Source organism: Phocoena sinus, chromosome 6 (assembly GCF_008692025.1).
Source record: "Phocoena sinus isolate mPhoSin1 chromosome 6, mPhoSin1.pri, whole genome shotgun sequence".
NCBI classification, from domain to species: domain Eukaryota; kingdom Metazoa; phylum Chordata; class Mammalia; order Artiodactyla; family Phocoenidae; genus Phocoena; species Phocoena sinus.
The window spans coordinates 45,514,721-45,531,721 of record NC_045768.1 but is presented as its reverse complement, the minus strand read 5'-3'; the positions used below and the strand labels follow the sequence as shown (position 1 = coordinate 45,531,721).

Genomic DNA, 17,001 nt, shown 5'->3' with positions numbered 1-17,001 from the left:
TTAATGATTTTAAAACTAAAACCACTGGCCCATATGACAGGATGAGCATCAGAAAGCTTTCTGTAGAGTCTCTCCCAACTTTAGTCTTTGGAACCAGTAGAAACCCTTGCAGTACATATGTTTCAAGCAACTTCTCAGCTCAAAACATCCAGATCCCCTGTGGACCTGAAACAGAACTGCACTGATGTTTCTGTTAGAGCACCACTTGTGTCCCTTGGTCTCTAAGATGGTCTTCAAGTGACCAGAGACATCAAGTACATCAACACAACCTATCCCAGGCTCATGTCAATTGTCACCAAAAGGTCATAGAACTCTTTACTATAAAATCATCTAAACTTTTTTCAGAAACCTAGATTTAAGCAGCACTGAAACTCAAGATGAAATTTACCATTTTTTACATTTAGGTTGAACCACATAAGATGACAATTACTAACCTTTGATAGTGCTACCAAAATTACGAATTAAGCCCTTTTTGTGCACAACGCCTTGTTTCATTCATAGATCCTCTTCTTTATTTAAGAGTAAGAACTGGTAACATGTTCACATAATCACACTAGGCTCATGTGCATGAGGCATTTCAGGTATCAAAGGAGTAGCCAGGGTTTAGCCTCATACTCCAGTGGCAGCAGCTCCTTGACCAAAATAAAGATGAGGTAGAAGTGAAGCAAACCCTCTAATGCCATCTTGGTAGGAAGGTGCCTCAGATTACCAAGCCACCATACTATCAAAGTTTTCTCTGTTTTCCAAACTTGAACTTGCTAAGCTTAAGTGGTTGAATAAAGATTATTCTAAGAGACTACAGAATTCTTGATGGCTATGCCTCACAGATCTTAAATCTCCCAAGTTCGTGGAGTAGGGCATGGCACAGTGCAAGCATTCAACAAATGTGGCAACTATGTATTGGGGTCCATTCTCCTTTTGTAATTTTAGCTTCCCTACTATCTATTCCCTGTCATCTTACTGGTTTTGCCCTTGAGCAAATCATCCTCCAGCAGAGGCACCAGATATAGACATGCTTTTTACCGTAAGAAATGAGAGGGGAAATGGTAGCCCACTGGCAAAGGGCATTGGAAAAATGCTCTTTCCCTTCCTTTCTCCAAAGATTTAACCAAAAGCAGTAAGAGAAGGAGCCTGAGTGGCTAAAAAGCCTGGACTTGCCATGTCCCTCTCAAATCTCCCAGTCTGGTTACATCAGATGACAAAGTCTCAGTCAAAAAGAAGAGATCTGGAGAACTGATTAATTCTTGAGCTATATCACTGCACAAGTAAGAAATTTTAGAGAAGGCACTACTTTTTAAGAGATGGAACCCATTATATCTGTGACCATGTGTTCCTGTTGCCGCAGTCATAACAGTGGGCCAGATGTCATCTTAGTCACTGGATACTTTGCATGTGGCCAGAGATGAGGAAAACAAGAGAGAGCTTGCAGGATTACACAGTAGGTTTGGATGGGCCAGGCCTACCCACATTCCATGAGTCGGAATTAATCCCACAGAACCACATAACAGTAAAGGTTATGGGAAATGTAGTCCACTTGCGGGCCCATGGGAAAGGGAAACCAGGTTGGGAAACACTTAGCAGTCCTGACACAAATGTGAAAGGAGTCCAAGAAAATCTCTAATCTGATTTCCTATCAGATACTGCAACAAACATTTATCAACAGATACTTATTTCCACTAATATATGCCAGACACTATGTACTGGGAATACAGTTGTGAAGTGGGACAGATATAGACTCTGCCCTTACAGAGTCTATGCTCTAGGTCCAAGAAAGATGGGTATACAAAAGGGTGAAAACTAATACAAATAACTAGAAAAGATCAACTTTATGACAACTGTTACACTAGCTACAAAAAAAATTACATGGTGTTCATACAGGTGGTCACTTATTCTCTATTTAATTCTACTCTTGAACTCATTATCACCCATCATAGCCCATTCTGGTGTTTTTTGTTTTCTTTTTTACAATGTTAATTATTTTATTAACTTCTTAATGGTGAGACAAAAATCTTCCTTCTCTTATCTTTTATCCCCAATTATAGCTAGCTCTGCTCATTAAGACTAAACAGAGCAAGTGTATGTCTAGACCTATTTTGGCACATCAACACCTTAAATAAAACAGATATATCGTTCACTCCTCACTCCCAGGCTTCTTTTTTGCACATCGAAAATTATCTGTTACCCAGACATTCCCCACGATGTAATCCGCTCATAAAGACAAGTGTTGTTCACTTGAAGAACCTCATCGGAACAACCAAAAACACAAATCAGTGACAAGAGAATCAATCGGACATCCTGCATATATCAGTGATGTCAGTCATATCTGCATTTAGAGCATGGCTTTTACAGACACTTATGTTTTAACATGTAGGGGTTTTAATTATTATTCCTATTCCTATTACAACTACTACTACCACCACTATGATGATGACTATGATGCAGGTATGGTGAAGCAGGTTTGTTACTGACAGTTCCCAATTAGAGAAAAAAGAATGCACAAATAGACACACCTCCTCCTCTTATATAGTGTGCATTCCAGTGATATTTTGTAATTTCCCACCTATTCAATGAGATGATGACACTAAATTGATTTCAGGAAAATGAAGGTATTCCTCGAACATCTGTATTTATGAAGACAAGTCACACAATTTGTTCCTAATGCAAAGAAAAGGGGTCAAAGTAGCATCAGAAAATAACAGGGCACAGAGAAGAGAGAAAGTCATTTGAAGAAAGCTGTAAGAGGCATCTGAGAGGTAAATGGATTAAGTGGGAATTCTGGGATTCAAATGCGGCTGCAATCCCAAACATACCTTCATCCTTCCATGCACTTTTCCCAGGGTCCAATGACCCACTTATGTATTAAACATGAAATAAGAGAATTTACAACACGTTCTCATAGCCAGCTAAAAATATTTAACCAGGAGGATGGAGAATAGAATTAATAATCACTTTATAGCTCCAAGTAGCAGCAGAAGGGATTTGCCAAATGGCAGGGAAGTTTTACTGGAGCTATGATCCATACCAAGCTGCCATGTAGTATCACTGAGAATTTGTTAACAACTTCTTTCTGCGTACTTCCCATCCTTGCCACACTTTACAAACAAACCTAAAGCCCTGCAGTTCTCTAATGTGTTCAGGTAAAATGCCATGTGCCCTTTCCCCTTTGGAAAGATAAAACATTTTAAGGTGGGATGGAGCTGATTAAGTGTTAGGGGTAGGTTAGTGGGGAAAGCAAAGTCGGGAACGACTTTCCCCAAATAAATAGTAACTCTGACGACCTTCAGTCTGCAGAAACTTCAAATCCCACATCCACATTATTGGTCAGGGAATTCTTGCTCATTATGCAGTGAAATTCCCTGTGTACAACCAGACAGATGATTAGATAAAAACATGACATGTGTAGAAACTTGATTTTTTTTGGGGGGGGGAGGGGTGTCTGGTGCTTAAAGCCATTGAGCCCTAGGTGTTTCTAGTTTTTGGAAGAAAATTTCATAAAAAAAGATTAGCTATTAAAATAATTCCCTCCCCCCAAATAACCTTTTGGCACACGTCTTAATTCTACATCATCCAACTGAAAGAAAATCTTCATCTTTATTGATTTTTTAAGTTAAAACTAATTGTTTCAGGATAATAAAAAAAGGGGAGGTCTCTCTAAATTCTCCTTTCCAAAGCACTGTTCCTCCCTGAAATTAGGAATTAAATTCTTAAAAGTAATTTTATGTGAACTTGTGGAGACTCAACTCTCAGGTAGCTAAATGGCACCATTCTGTGGGAAATAGTCTTGTATTCCTTAGCAAAATTTAAAGCTCTTATCTGGACAGGTTCAAGGTAGCAGTCAGATTGCTCTTTCTAATTCCCATTCTAGAGAGGAGTCCCAGATGCTATCTAGACAGTTCCATCCAACTTCCAGCTTTTACCTCACTCACACCTTCACCTGCTGGCCCAACTGCCCTCAATTAACTGTGCAGTAAAACACATTTTAAAAATAGACTCTTCAAAGAAAGAGCCCAGATGTTTGCTTAAAACAACCAGGAAATTTTTTCACACTAGTTTTTTTCATTAGTTTTTCACAAAGATTGTATTAGCTACTTTTCTGTTTGTCCCCAAAGGTCAGGGATAACAATTTCTAAAGGCAAGGGATTGTGATCAAGTGTAAAAGAAAAATCTGAGAGGGAAAGCAGAAAGGAGAGCTGAGCTCAGGCCCCACATCCCAAAATCATGTCTCTTTCCCTCATCCATTCAACAAACATTAATACTTATGTGCTAAGTATTATACCAGATCCAAAGGATAAAAAGATGGCTAACATGGTCCCTGTCCCTGAGGTTTTTCATAGTGTAGCAAGGGTGGCAGACCAGCAAACAAAGGCAGTGACACACATCACAAGAGGTGTTTAGAGAGAGGATTCTGGTACCTGTAAAGGGGGTGCAATTAAATCTACTTGGAAATAGCTGTGGGAGCAAAATGGGGAAACTTAGAGAAACAGTGCCATTTGAAATGAGCCCTGAAGGATGACAAGATGTTCTTCCTAATAAAGAGTATTTCTAGTAGTGGAAGAAGCATATACAAAGAGAGAGAGAGAGAGAGAGAGGGAGAGAGAGAGAGAGAAGGCTAGAATATGGAGCAACTGGCAGCTGCATTCCAAATATTACCCTCAGACATGTTTTGTTTGGCTTATACTTAATTAGGAAATTCCATAAAAAATTGGACTCTCCAGATTCTTTTATTTAAAAAAAATAGAAGATCTGGCAATAATATTCCCACATTCTCATATGGAGAAATAGTGCCTTTTAGGACATGTTTTCTCCAGTTTTGCTCTTTACTCATATTTTACCAGCCTGGCTCCTTCGATGACTGAGTACATGGTGAACAATAATGAAAGATCAATGGAGAAAGGGTAAAAGTAGGCTAGTTATGAAGGCTCTGGAGTCCTGCCTGAAAAGCTTTCTGAAAAGCATATCTTTAACTCGGTGTTGCTATGACTATGCCCTCATAGAACTGGTCATCCACAAGCTGGGTTTTCCTTATAAGTCTTTTTTAAACATTGGGACTGGTTGCCACTCATCTACATTGATGTACTAGGGAAAAAAATGTTATTTATTATAATCGCAACTACCTGCTCTGGAAGACAATTTCTGTTAAGTAGAAAACTCTCCATTCTATTGACACGTAAGAGTTTTGGATTTACAAGTTTTGGAGAAGAATTCAAAGTTCCGAAGGCTCTCCAAGAGGAAGGAAATATATGGGGAAACAAGGGGAGAAGACACCAAGAAAGGAGCCAATGAGATCATGAAACTTAGGTACAGATGGGCCAAAGGATCCATGAGAAAGTCTCAGTGGCAGGATTTTAAGAACAGGGATGGTAAATGTATGGTTTTCGATTGTTTTCTGCTTGGTGAACAATATGGCACCACCACCTCCACCATGACCCCCACCACCCACAGACTCCTCATTTTCAGTAAAGTCAACCTCAAGATGGTTTATGTGACCTTGAGGATTCAAATACCCAGAAACTCACAGAAAAATTCAGATGATGCTTAGATTTCTTTAGCTACATGTTAGATGGAGCATGGAATTGTATGCTTAATCTAGATCTCATAAAACAAGAAAGCCCTACCCAATATTAAGTTTATACTGGAACTTAATAACTGATGAAATAATATTTAAAAGAAAATTTGCTTATTAAATTATGACTAATCTTAGTATCTGATAATAATGTATTCTTTTTCTGTAAGGAGCAACATGACTCCCAGGAGCTCTGACACCTGAACACACGCGATGAGCATGAAGCAGGAGACTTTCTGAGGCTCTCCACGTCCCTAACTGGGAAATGATCCATGGAACTCAACCCAGGAGGAACCAGAGGGTACTTCCTCCAAGCCTCCCCCTGCCTTGTGGGGAGCTCTATACTAGCTTGCCTGACTGCCCTTTGTTAATGAGCACAGCTTTACCTGCAATGGAACTGAATTGCAAGGTCTCACCAGCTGGTGAAACAGCTTTGGTCTATAATTCACCTCCTGGCTCCTGGTTCTTATGTCTGATGAATGCAAATCCCCAAGCTTCTCATTCTGAATGGTGCCTATAGTAAAGCTTGGGTCTCACAGTAAATCATCAACTCATAATCCTGCCTTCAGCTGGAATTAAATGTGCCCCTCAGATTTCCCAGTCTGGAGACTCTTGCCAAGACAACAAAGGAAGCATCTGCTCAGCTTCGTGTTTGACCAAAATGACCACTGGGACACATATGAACCAAACCTTATGAAGCTGACAACCTAATTGGGGTAGGGGTGGGGAGAAGACAATAATCCAATAAAGCAAAGAACTGTATCTTATAACTAGAATCAGCACAATAAATATTTACTGAATTGATTAATTAATCCAAGAAGATAAAACAATGCACCTTCGAGACACAGAAATTACATTGACTTTTGCAACCATCAGTGCTAGAGGACAATAAAATGCTATTTACCAGCGTTCAGGGAAAAAATTTTTAATTTATTATCCAAGAATCCTACACTCCACCAATTTCTTGTTCCTATGTGAAGATGCAGAAAAATCATATTCAAATATGCAAAATTACAAGAGAATAGTATCTATATACCTTTCCTGGATAAAGAAGAAGAGACTTTTCTAAGACGTTTACCAAAACACTGAAAGATGAGCCAAACACAAAAAAAGAAAATAGTAAGAGTTAATAGTGCTTACTATATGCTAGGCACTCCCCTGGGTGCTTATAGTAGTTCATTTAAATCTTTTTGTGAAAATGAAGTTACTACTATTATTATTCCCCATTTCCAGTGAGGAAGATGAGACGTAGAGAAGTTCACTTTCCTGCTCAAAACTGTACAGCCAACAAGAGGTGGCACCAGAATTTGAACCCAGGCATTCTGGCTCCAAATTTCACACTCTTAGCCTTTACACTATACTGCTTTTTATTTTTATTTTTTAAACATCTTTTTTGGTGTATAATTGCTTTACAATGGTGTGTTAGTTTCTGCTTTATAACAAAGTGGATCAGTTATACATATACATATGTTCCCATATCACTTCCCTCTTGTGTCTCCCTCCCTCCTCCCACCCTCCATACCCCACCCCTCTAGGCGGTCACAAACCACCTAGCTAATCTCCCTGTGCTATGCGGCTACTTCCCACTAGCTATCTATTTTACGTTTGGTAGTGTATATATGTCCATGCCACTCTCTCACTTTGTCACAGCTTACCCTTCCCCCTCCCCATATCCTCAAGTCCATGCTCTAGTAGGTCTATGTCTTTATTCCCATCTAACCCCTAGGTTCTTCATGACATTTTTTGTTGTTGTTGTTTTTTCTTAGATTCCATATATATGTGCTAGCATATGGTATTTCTTTTTCTCTTTCTGACTTACTTCACTCTGTATGACAGACTCTAGGTCCATCCACCTCACTACAAATAACTCAATTTCGTTTCTTTTTATGGCTGAGTAATATTCCATTGTATATATGTGCCACATCTTCTTTATCCATTCATCTGTTGATGGACACTTAGGTTGCTTCCATGTCCTGGCTATTGTAAATAGAGCTGCAATGAAAATTTTGGTACATGACTCTTTTTGAATTATGGTTTTCTCAGGGTATATGCCCAGTAGTGGGATTGCAATCCAAAAATGGGCAGAAGACCTAAATAGACATTTCTCCAAAGAAGATATACATATTGTCAACAAACACATGAAAGAATGCTCAACATCATTAATCATTAGAGAAATGAAAATCAAAAGTACAAAGAGATATCATCTCACACCGGTCAGAATGGCCATCATCAAAAAATCTAGAAACAATAAATGCTGGAGATGGTGTGGGGAAAAGGGAACACTCTTGTACTGTTGGTGGGAAGGTAAATTGATACAGCCACTATGGAGAATAGTATGGAGGTTCCTTAAAAAAGCTATACGGCTTTTAATAAACCTTTAAACATAATTACAGAAGTTAATTGATAAATTTAAATAATCACTTATTATTACAAAATTAACACTAAAACAACAGAGTTTTTGTTTCAAATAATACAATGCAGAACCCGAGAAATAATAAATGATGATTAAAATGTAGAGAATACATCTTTAAAGCAAAAATACTAAACTCATTGCCTATAAAGCAGAATCGAAATTAACTGTTTTGATTTTGATATGATGATTAGATATATAGGCTTAAGAGTGTTCTTTAAAAAGAGCTTTAATGTAACCACTAATAAAATATTTCAAAGAATGTTTAGCTTTGAGTCAAATCAAACTTCCACGGAAGGCATCTAAAAATGTTAGATAGCTGGCAGGGCAGGAGCCTCAGGGCAGCAGAAGCAGCCCCTTGGCCCAAGACACCTGGAACACCAGCCTGTCCTGCCTGTCCCCTTCCCTGGCCTCTAGTGAAGTAGAAAAGACTCATAAAAACAAATCACTTGGAGTTCTGGTCCAAGATGGTGATATAGGAGGCTACTGAACTCCCTTCCTCCCATGGACATACCAAATGTACAGTTACATGTGGAGCAATTCCCTCTAAGATAAATCCATAAACTAGCTGAGCAACACCTACACATCGGGCAAATGAGAAAATACCCACATCAAAACTGGGGCTGACCATCATCCTCCCTGGGGACCAGGGAATCCAGAGGATGCCTCCTCCACTTTCTCCTCTAGCCCACCACAAATCACCAGTATCCTTCCTGGAAGGAGCTTGAACTCACACCTGTGCTCCAGTTTTTGCAGCTGCCATTCAAGAGATGGGCCCCTGGATCTTCTGCCTCTGATAGCCAACAGGGCTTGCATTTAAGAATCCCACAGGATGGTAGAAAACAAAGAAGCAGTTCTTAACAGATGCAGAATCACCCCCCACACACAGCTATACACCCAAGCCAAGTACAGAGGGCACAGGCAAAACTGAACACCTCCCGGTTTCTCTCTGGAATGTGCTCAACTTCATACTTCCCAGATGCTACCTGAGGGCCCAGCTGCCAATCAACTTGCATGTAGGTGCTGACTGCCAACCTCCCCCGTAGGACACTGACAGGTCTTGGCACACCCTCAACTACTGGGAGGAACCAAGAACAAAGAAGGTGGCTTGGACACTCACAAAGCTTTGAGAGACAGCTAAGCACTCAGGCCAGGCTGATTGACAAGGTTCATCTCCTACATGAGATCATTCTTTCAAGACTGGGAGAGGGCATATAATCAGAGAAAATCATAATTCAAAAAGACACAGTGAACACCCCAATGTTCACTGCAACACTATTTACAATAGCCAGGTCATGGAAGCAACCTAAATGCCCATCGACAGACGAATGGATAAAGAAGATGTGGTATATATGTACAATGGAATGTTATTCAGCCATAAAAAGGAACGAAATTGGGTCATTTGTAGAGATGTGGATGGACCCAGAGACTGTCATACAGAGTGAAGTAAGTCAGAAAGAGAAAAACAAGTATCATATATTAACGCATATATGTGGAACCTAGAAAAATGGTACAGATGAACCAGTCTGCAGGGCAGAAATAGAGACACAGATGTAGAGAACAAACGTATGGACACCAAGGGGAGAAGCAGGGGGTGGGTGGTGGTGGGATGAATTGGGAGATTGGGATTGACATGTATACACCAATACGTATAAAATAAATAACTAATAAGAACCTGCTATATAAAAATAAATAAATAAATAAAAACAAAACAAACAAAAAGACTGGGAGAGGTGGCTGCTTTATGTAATGCATAGAAACAAATACAGAAGAAAATGAAGAAACAGAGGAATATAAATAACAAGATAAAATTCCAGAAACAGACCTTAATGAAATAGAGATAAGTGGTTAACCTGATACAGAGTTCAAAATAATGGTCATTAAGATGCTCAGAGGTCAGAAGAACAATACATGAACAAAGTGAGAATTTCATTGAAGAGAAAATATTTTTAAAGTACCAAACAGAGGGAATTCCCTGGTGATCTAGTGGTTAGGACTTCGCACTTTCAACTGCTGAGGGCCTGGATTGGATCCCTGGTCGGGGAAGTAGGATTCCCACAAGCCACGTAGCAAGGCCAAAAAAAACCCCAGTACCAAACAGAAATCACAGAGTTGAAGAATACAATAATCGAACTGAAAAATTCAATAGAGGGGTTCAACAACAGTTCAAGCTGAAGAAAGGATCAGGAAACTCAAAGACAGGACATTGAAATTCATCCACTCAGAAGAGAGAAAAAAAAAAAAAAAGAGTGAAGATAGCTTAAAGGATTTATGGGACCATAAATTTGATCAATATACACATTATAGGAACCCAGAAAGAAAAGAGAGAAAGGAGTAGAAAACTTATTCAGAAAAATAAACAGATATCTAGATCCAGGAATCTCAGAGTTCCAAATAATATGAATCCAAAGAGACCCACTCTGAGACACATTATAATTACATTGTTAAAAATTAAAGACAAGGAATCTCAAAAGCAGCAACAGAAAAGCAACTTGTTATATACAAGGGAACCCCTCATAAGACTATCAGAATATTTTTCAGCAGAAATTTTGCAAGCCAGAAGGGGAGTGGCATGATATATTCAAAGTGCTGAAAGGAAAAACTGCCTACCAAAAAATTCTAGCCAGCAAAGTTGTCCTACAGAATTGAAGGAGAGATAAAGAGTCTTCCAGACAAGTAAAAATGCTAGATAAAAGATGTAAGATGTTTATTCCTAGGTATTTTATTCTTTTTGTTGCAATAGTAAATGGGAGTGTTTCCTTAATTTCTCTTTCAGATTTTTCATCATTAGTGTATAGGAATGCAGCATTAGAGATTTCTGTTCATTAATTTTGTATCCTGCTACTTTACCAAATTCATTGATTAGCTCTAGTAGTTTTCTGGTAGAGTATTTAGGATTCTCTACGTATACTATCATGTCATCTGCTACCTAAGGAGACAAAAGACCTGTATGCAGAAAACTAAAAGACACTGATTCAAGAAATTAAAGATTATACAAACAGATGGAGAGATATACCATGTTTTTGGATTGGAAGAATCAACATTGTGAAAATGACTATACTACCCAAAGCAATCTACAGATTCAATGCAATCCTGATGCAACTATCAATGGCATTTTTCACAGAACTAGAACAAAAATTTTCACAATCTGTATGGAAACACAAAAAACCCCGAATAGCCAAAGCAATCTTGAGAAAGAAAAATGGAGCTGGAGGAATCAGGCTCCTGGACTTCAGACTATACTACAAAGCTACAGTAATCAAGACAGTATGGTAGTGGCACAAAAACAGAAATATATATCAATGGAACAGGACAGAAAACCCAAAGGAAAATCCACATACATATGGTCACATTTTTTTGTGTGTGTGTGGTACACAGGCCTCTCACTGTTGTGGCCTCTCCCATCGCGGAGCACAGGCTCCGGACGCACAGGCTCAGTGGCCATGGCTCATGGGCCCAGCCACTCCGTGGCATGTGGGATCCTCCCAGACTGGGGCACGAACCCGCGTCCCCTGCACTGACCTATATACGCCATCAAATGTCAAATAGCTAGCGAGTGGGAAGCAGCCACATAGCACAGGGAGATCAGCTCCGTGCTTTGTGACCACCTAGAGGGGTGGGATAAGGAGGATGGGAGGGAGACACAAGAGGGAGGAGATATGGGGATATATGTATATGTATATGTATATGTATATGTATAGCTGGTTCACTTTGTTATACAGCAGCAACTAACACAACATTGTAAAGCAATTATACTCCAATAAAGATGTTAAAAAACAAAAAGATGTAAGATGAAATACAAGAATATCTAGCTAACAAATTCTGGCTCAAGATAAATAGGAACAAAAGACAGCTATATCGAATGACATAGAAAGAAAATATAAAATTATAGAAATCATTCAACATAACAATTTTTTGTGGCAATAAATATAACGAGTTTAAATTCCCCCATCAAGAGTCACCACACACTGAGTTTTTTAAAACATCCCCCCCACCACCAAAGATGGGCTTAAAAATAGAAGAAGAATGGAAGTAGATATTTAGGGAAAACACAAATAAAAAGAAGTGCAATCCTTATGAGTCAAAATATTCAGTAACGACAAAACGTTAGCAAAATAAAATTAGAGATGAGGCATCTAATTCAGTCTTATTTGGGGAAGCCGGTAAAGTTTCCCAAAGAAAGTCATGATGTTTATTTTGTTTGCTCACCCACTACCTCAATTCGTTTTCCATCCTTCACTGTGCTCAGTGAGTGCCTCCATTAATTGAAGTTTAAATCAATTGCTTTCAAACTCTCTTCACAGGTGATACCGCTACCAATACACACACACTCTCGCACACATGCTCATACAAATAACTGAAAAAAAGTTTCACAAAACGATGCTTATCTTTACCATGTGTGAATCTCTCTGACAGTTTCTAATATAATTTATCCTATTTCTTCTTTTTCCTTTTTTTCCTAAGATATCGAACATTATTAGGCACCAGGGAAATACAAATTGAAACTATGAGATACCACTACATACACCATTCATGTCTAGTAATAAAAAGAATGAAATCCTTATACACACAATCACATGGATAAATCTCAAACACATGTTAAGCAAAACAAGTCAGACACAAAAGGGTGATTCCACTTATAAAAAATTCAAGAACAGGCAAAAGATAATCTACAGTTATAGAAATCAGTATCTTGGTAATGGCTGGAGAATGACTGGAAAGAAGCATGAGAAAACTTTCTGGGATGACGGAAATGTTCTCTATCATGATCTAGATGATGTTTGTATGTGTATATGTATTTGTCAAAATTTATCAGTCTGTATGATTAATATTTGTGCATTTGACTACACATAAATTATACATCAATAAAGGAATATTAGCATTTTTAAGAGGCTAAATAAGATTTAGTCATCAAAGAGAAAGTGGGGTAAAAAGACTCCAAGCACAAGTGGCAGCACAGCAAAAGGCAAGATGAAATATAAGGCAAAGAATACCATGACCTACATCTGGAGAGGTAGAGGGCACGTGTACGCCACACTTGGAAGTTTGGACATTATTATATGTGCCATGGAAACCCTCCCGTGGAAGAATGACGTTAATAATATTGTCAGATTTGCATACATGACGTCAATCTTCTATCAATGTGAAAGATGCAGACAGGCACCAGGGAGGCCATCTGGGTGTCTTAAATATGTGCTTGTTGGAGGAGGTAAGGAGGGTGGGTTTGGGAAAGACTGGCTATTTACTGTAGCTGAAGCATGGGATACTTAGTGAGGAGGTAGAGGTGTCTAGCTTAAAGAAGATGGGTCACAACTGTAGAGGCCTTATATGCCACAGGAAGGAGTTTGACATTATCCCAGCTGAATGAATGAGAGGAATCACGAAAATGAACAGTTACAGAGCACATACTGTGTACCAGACTGTTGCTAGTTACTTAGTGTGAATTCTCTTCATCTGCATGAGAGACCCAGGATGTAGACATCATTAGCCCACTTTACAGATGAAGAAACCAAGAGACTCAGAAAGAAAGAATGAATTTTCTAAGGCCGCACAGCTAGTAACCATCACAACTATAATGCAAACCAAGGACTATCTAGATTTAAATATCTGCTCTTTCCAAAATACCTCACTGTCACCATAGTTTTGAAAAACATAAAAGCATATGACAATCCTAAAATGTAGATTTTCATCCAAATTGCATGCAGGAGTCAGGAGGACCAATATGAAGGTTACTGCAATGATCCAGGCGAGCAACAATGGTACTAAAGATGGTGAGATGTGATCCTGTTCTGAGTATATTTTGTAGGTAGAGCTGAGAGGATTTGTGAATAAATTGGATATGGGGTGAAAGAAACAAGAACAATCAAGGATGGCTCCAAAACCGGGGGCCTTAGCAACCAAAAGTTTGTACTGCATTAACTGAGATGGGAGAGACTGTGGGAGAAGTAGATTTGGGGGGACATCAGGTGCTCAGGTATTAAATCAACTAAGATGTCTGCTAGACTTCAAGTCTACCGGTCAATGCCAAACAAGCATGTGGACATAAGGAACTGATACTCCAGAGAGTTTCTGTTTAAATGTGTGTGTGTGTGTGTGTGTGTGTGTGTGTGTGTGTGTTTTCCGTTCATATAAATGGGATCACACTTCACATACTGTCTTAACAACACAGATTTGCTTATAGATAGAAAATGAATGAAGCAATCAATCAGTGTACACTTACAAAGAGAGATGTCTGGATAAAGTTTTAATAATAGGGATCTCTAAGTGGTAAGATGGTGTGTGGCATGTACTTTGGGTTCTTCACTGCATTTTTTGAATTTTTTACAGTGAACATTGGATTGTCCTTCCAAATACAGTAACACGATTTTCAAAGGATGTTAGAGGAAATTTATTTTACATATAATAAATCCCAAAAGTGAGTATGTCCTCCAACACAGAAAGTATACAATAACTACACCTTAGCACTTGTCTTCTGTTTCACACAAAGAGCTAAAATGTGTATGTACTGACATGAGTTTTAAACATTATGAATAACTCAATTTCACGTCATTTTGACGGGACCAGATGCCCTTTTGTATATTGACGATACTAGCTGAGCTCGAGCCTGTCTGTGGAGTAGGAGTATATGTGTATTTTATATGTAAGCTTATACAAATATGTGTGTCTGCGATCTGTATTAGGACTTGGCAGGTGCCTTCCTCACCAGTGCTATAAGACTCCTTGCAAAAGAACCCTGCCTTTTAATGAGTTTACCATTAAAAAAAAAAAACGGGACACTGCCTGGTTCCACAGTGTTAAATGAAAATAACATTCAGAGTTGAGTTAATCTGATTGCCTAGGATCTATTTTCCCCCTTGCTGCAAATCAGAGCAGTTTTCAGCTAACAAGAATGGGTGCCCTACTTGAACGGGCAGGGGTACTGCTGCTAGTCAGAGCAGCATTTAGCATGGCATTGCCATCATTACATCCCCAGGTTCGAGGCAATGAAACTCCAGGAGCGGCAAAGTCAAATCAGTTCAATTGTCTGATTGTTCATACTCATAAAGTGGGGAAGCTGGCAGGGGTCCGGCATAAAACTTGGAGTTCTGCACTGGAGCTCCTTTAAGGTAATTCATTGCCCTCTGCAGTAGCTTAAATCAGAAGGGCCAGCACAGTCACAGTAAATGCAGTTCCCCACACTGCTTGAGAGCAATATCGCAGATAGCCGGCTGCTATGCCAGATGTCAAAGGTGCACTAAAAGCACTTGTTTTTGATCTACCCCATTCCCGAGAAGTACAATGGATGGGCCTTTAAGCACTGCCATAAAAAAAGATTGTGATTAATGAAGCAGCACAACTTAATAAACCAAGTTGACTCCCGCTTCCTTCTCCTAGGCATTTTCACTGTCCACAAAGCCGTTCTTTTACTTAGCAGCAGGGACATGTAAAATGTTAATCATCAATCTGTGGGCCATTAAAGAAGTTGCTTTCCCTTTCTCAACTTGAAAACCAAGGGGGAATGATAATAGGTTTGGTTAACAGAGCCATTCACATAATGGAGATGTGTGGAGGAAAGCTTTGATAGAGTCAGCGTGGGAGCCTTGAGCACTAATCCATCCTGCTCTCTGGGACCAGGAGTTCAGAGCCTAGCTGAGGCTGGGAGGCTCAGGATGGAGACTGGGGGGAATGTCTTGATCTGGCTGGACCAACAGGAGGTTACTGCACCTGAGTGAGGCCCAAAATAAGACAAGAAGGCATGGAAGCTTTCTGTGCCAGAAGAGCTGGACAAGGGCTGTAGGTATTGCCTGACCTTATCTGGCCTTTTTCCTCACAGAACAGAGGACCACAGCAGCCTTCCCAGGTAGGCAATGGCTGTGTTCCCTCCACCAGGTAAACTCTGGGTCATCCTCCGTGACCAACAGAACCGTCCCTTGCCCAGAGAGCAACAGGGTTTTCAGCAAATTCACCAAAACCCAGTGAAATACTTTCTTTGCTGGAGTCAAAGGTATATCAGTCAGAGATACACAACTTAAAATTTTACTCATGGTTTAGGAATTGCTTTGGCAGGGGCAGGAGTCAGAGACACAGGGATCGGGCACATGGTCCACAAATGTTTGATATAGTCAATCAGTTAATTTTGGCAGGAAAAAGAAAAACTACTGGAAGACGGTATCAGGACATTTTGAAATGTCCATGGTTAGGAAAGGTGATGCTAAAATTAAGAACAGTTCACTGCGTCTCTTTTCACTCCTTTAGGGAAACTCTTGGTCTTGTCTTGCCTTGATAAAGAAAGCTTAGACTGCAAGCATGAGGAGATGCCTCCAGCTCCTAGAGAGAGTCTGTGTCTGATGACCCCAATGAGAGGAGGGCCGAGAGCCCATGGCATTTTGAGAAACTCTATCTGGTCAGCAAAGTGCTATTTCCCTGCTAGAACCTTTACCTTTCAGATTGAGAAAACTTCCATCAGCCGTATCACAGATAATAATGATATTATTGGTGATATGAAGTGAATCTGGAAGGTATGAACAGTTAGAGCCCTTCCCAAAAAACCCTTAGAGCCAATTCTACTGACTGTAATCACTCACTGAACTCTTAAGTTCCTGTGGGCAGTGTCTACATCACAGTCAGTGTTCGAAGGCCAAGCAGGTTATACTCAGTGGATGATTAATAAATGTCTGCTGAATTAATTAATTAACCCAGAATTGATTATGTTTAAAGCATTTCCTAACTTCCCTCGCCTGCATAATAAAACTCATTTGCTAAAATTACATGAAAGGCTTTTATCAAATTTACCCATTTTTCTCAGCTTTATCTCATGCTACCTCCTACTATATCCCAATATGTACCTAGTTTCTAGGTAACCCAATACCTAGAGACTAGCTATACAACTGTTCACCATTCCCCAAACATCTCTCCCAGCTGCTGTTCCCTCCACCAGGTAAACTCTGTGTCATTCTCTGTGAAGCCTTCCCTTCCCTCTTGAGAAAGGGAGTCCCTCTTTCACTGGAATTCAAAAGCATTTTGCAAATACCCCAAGTTTAGCTTCTGG

General features: G+C 39.6%; 1 long non-coding RNA gene across 1 annotated transcript in view; it reads right to left on the bottom strand.

Annotated features, from left to right (window-relative positions):
• LOC116756046 overlaps positions 1-17,001 on the bottom strand; it is a 38,823-nt gene that overhangs the window by 18,404 nt on the left and 3,418 nt on the right. The gene's annotated exons all lie outside the window — the stretch shown is intronic.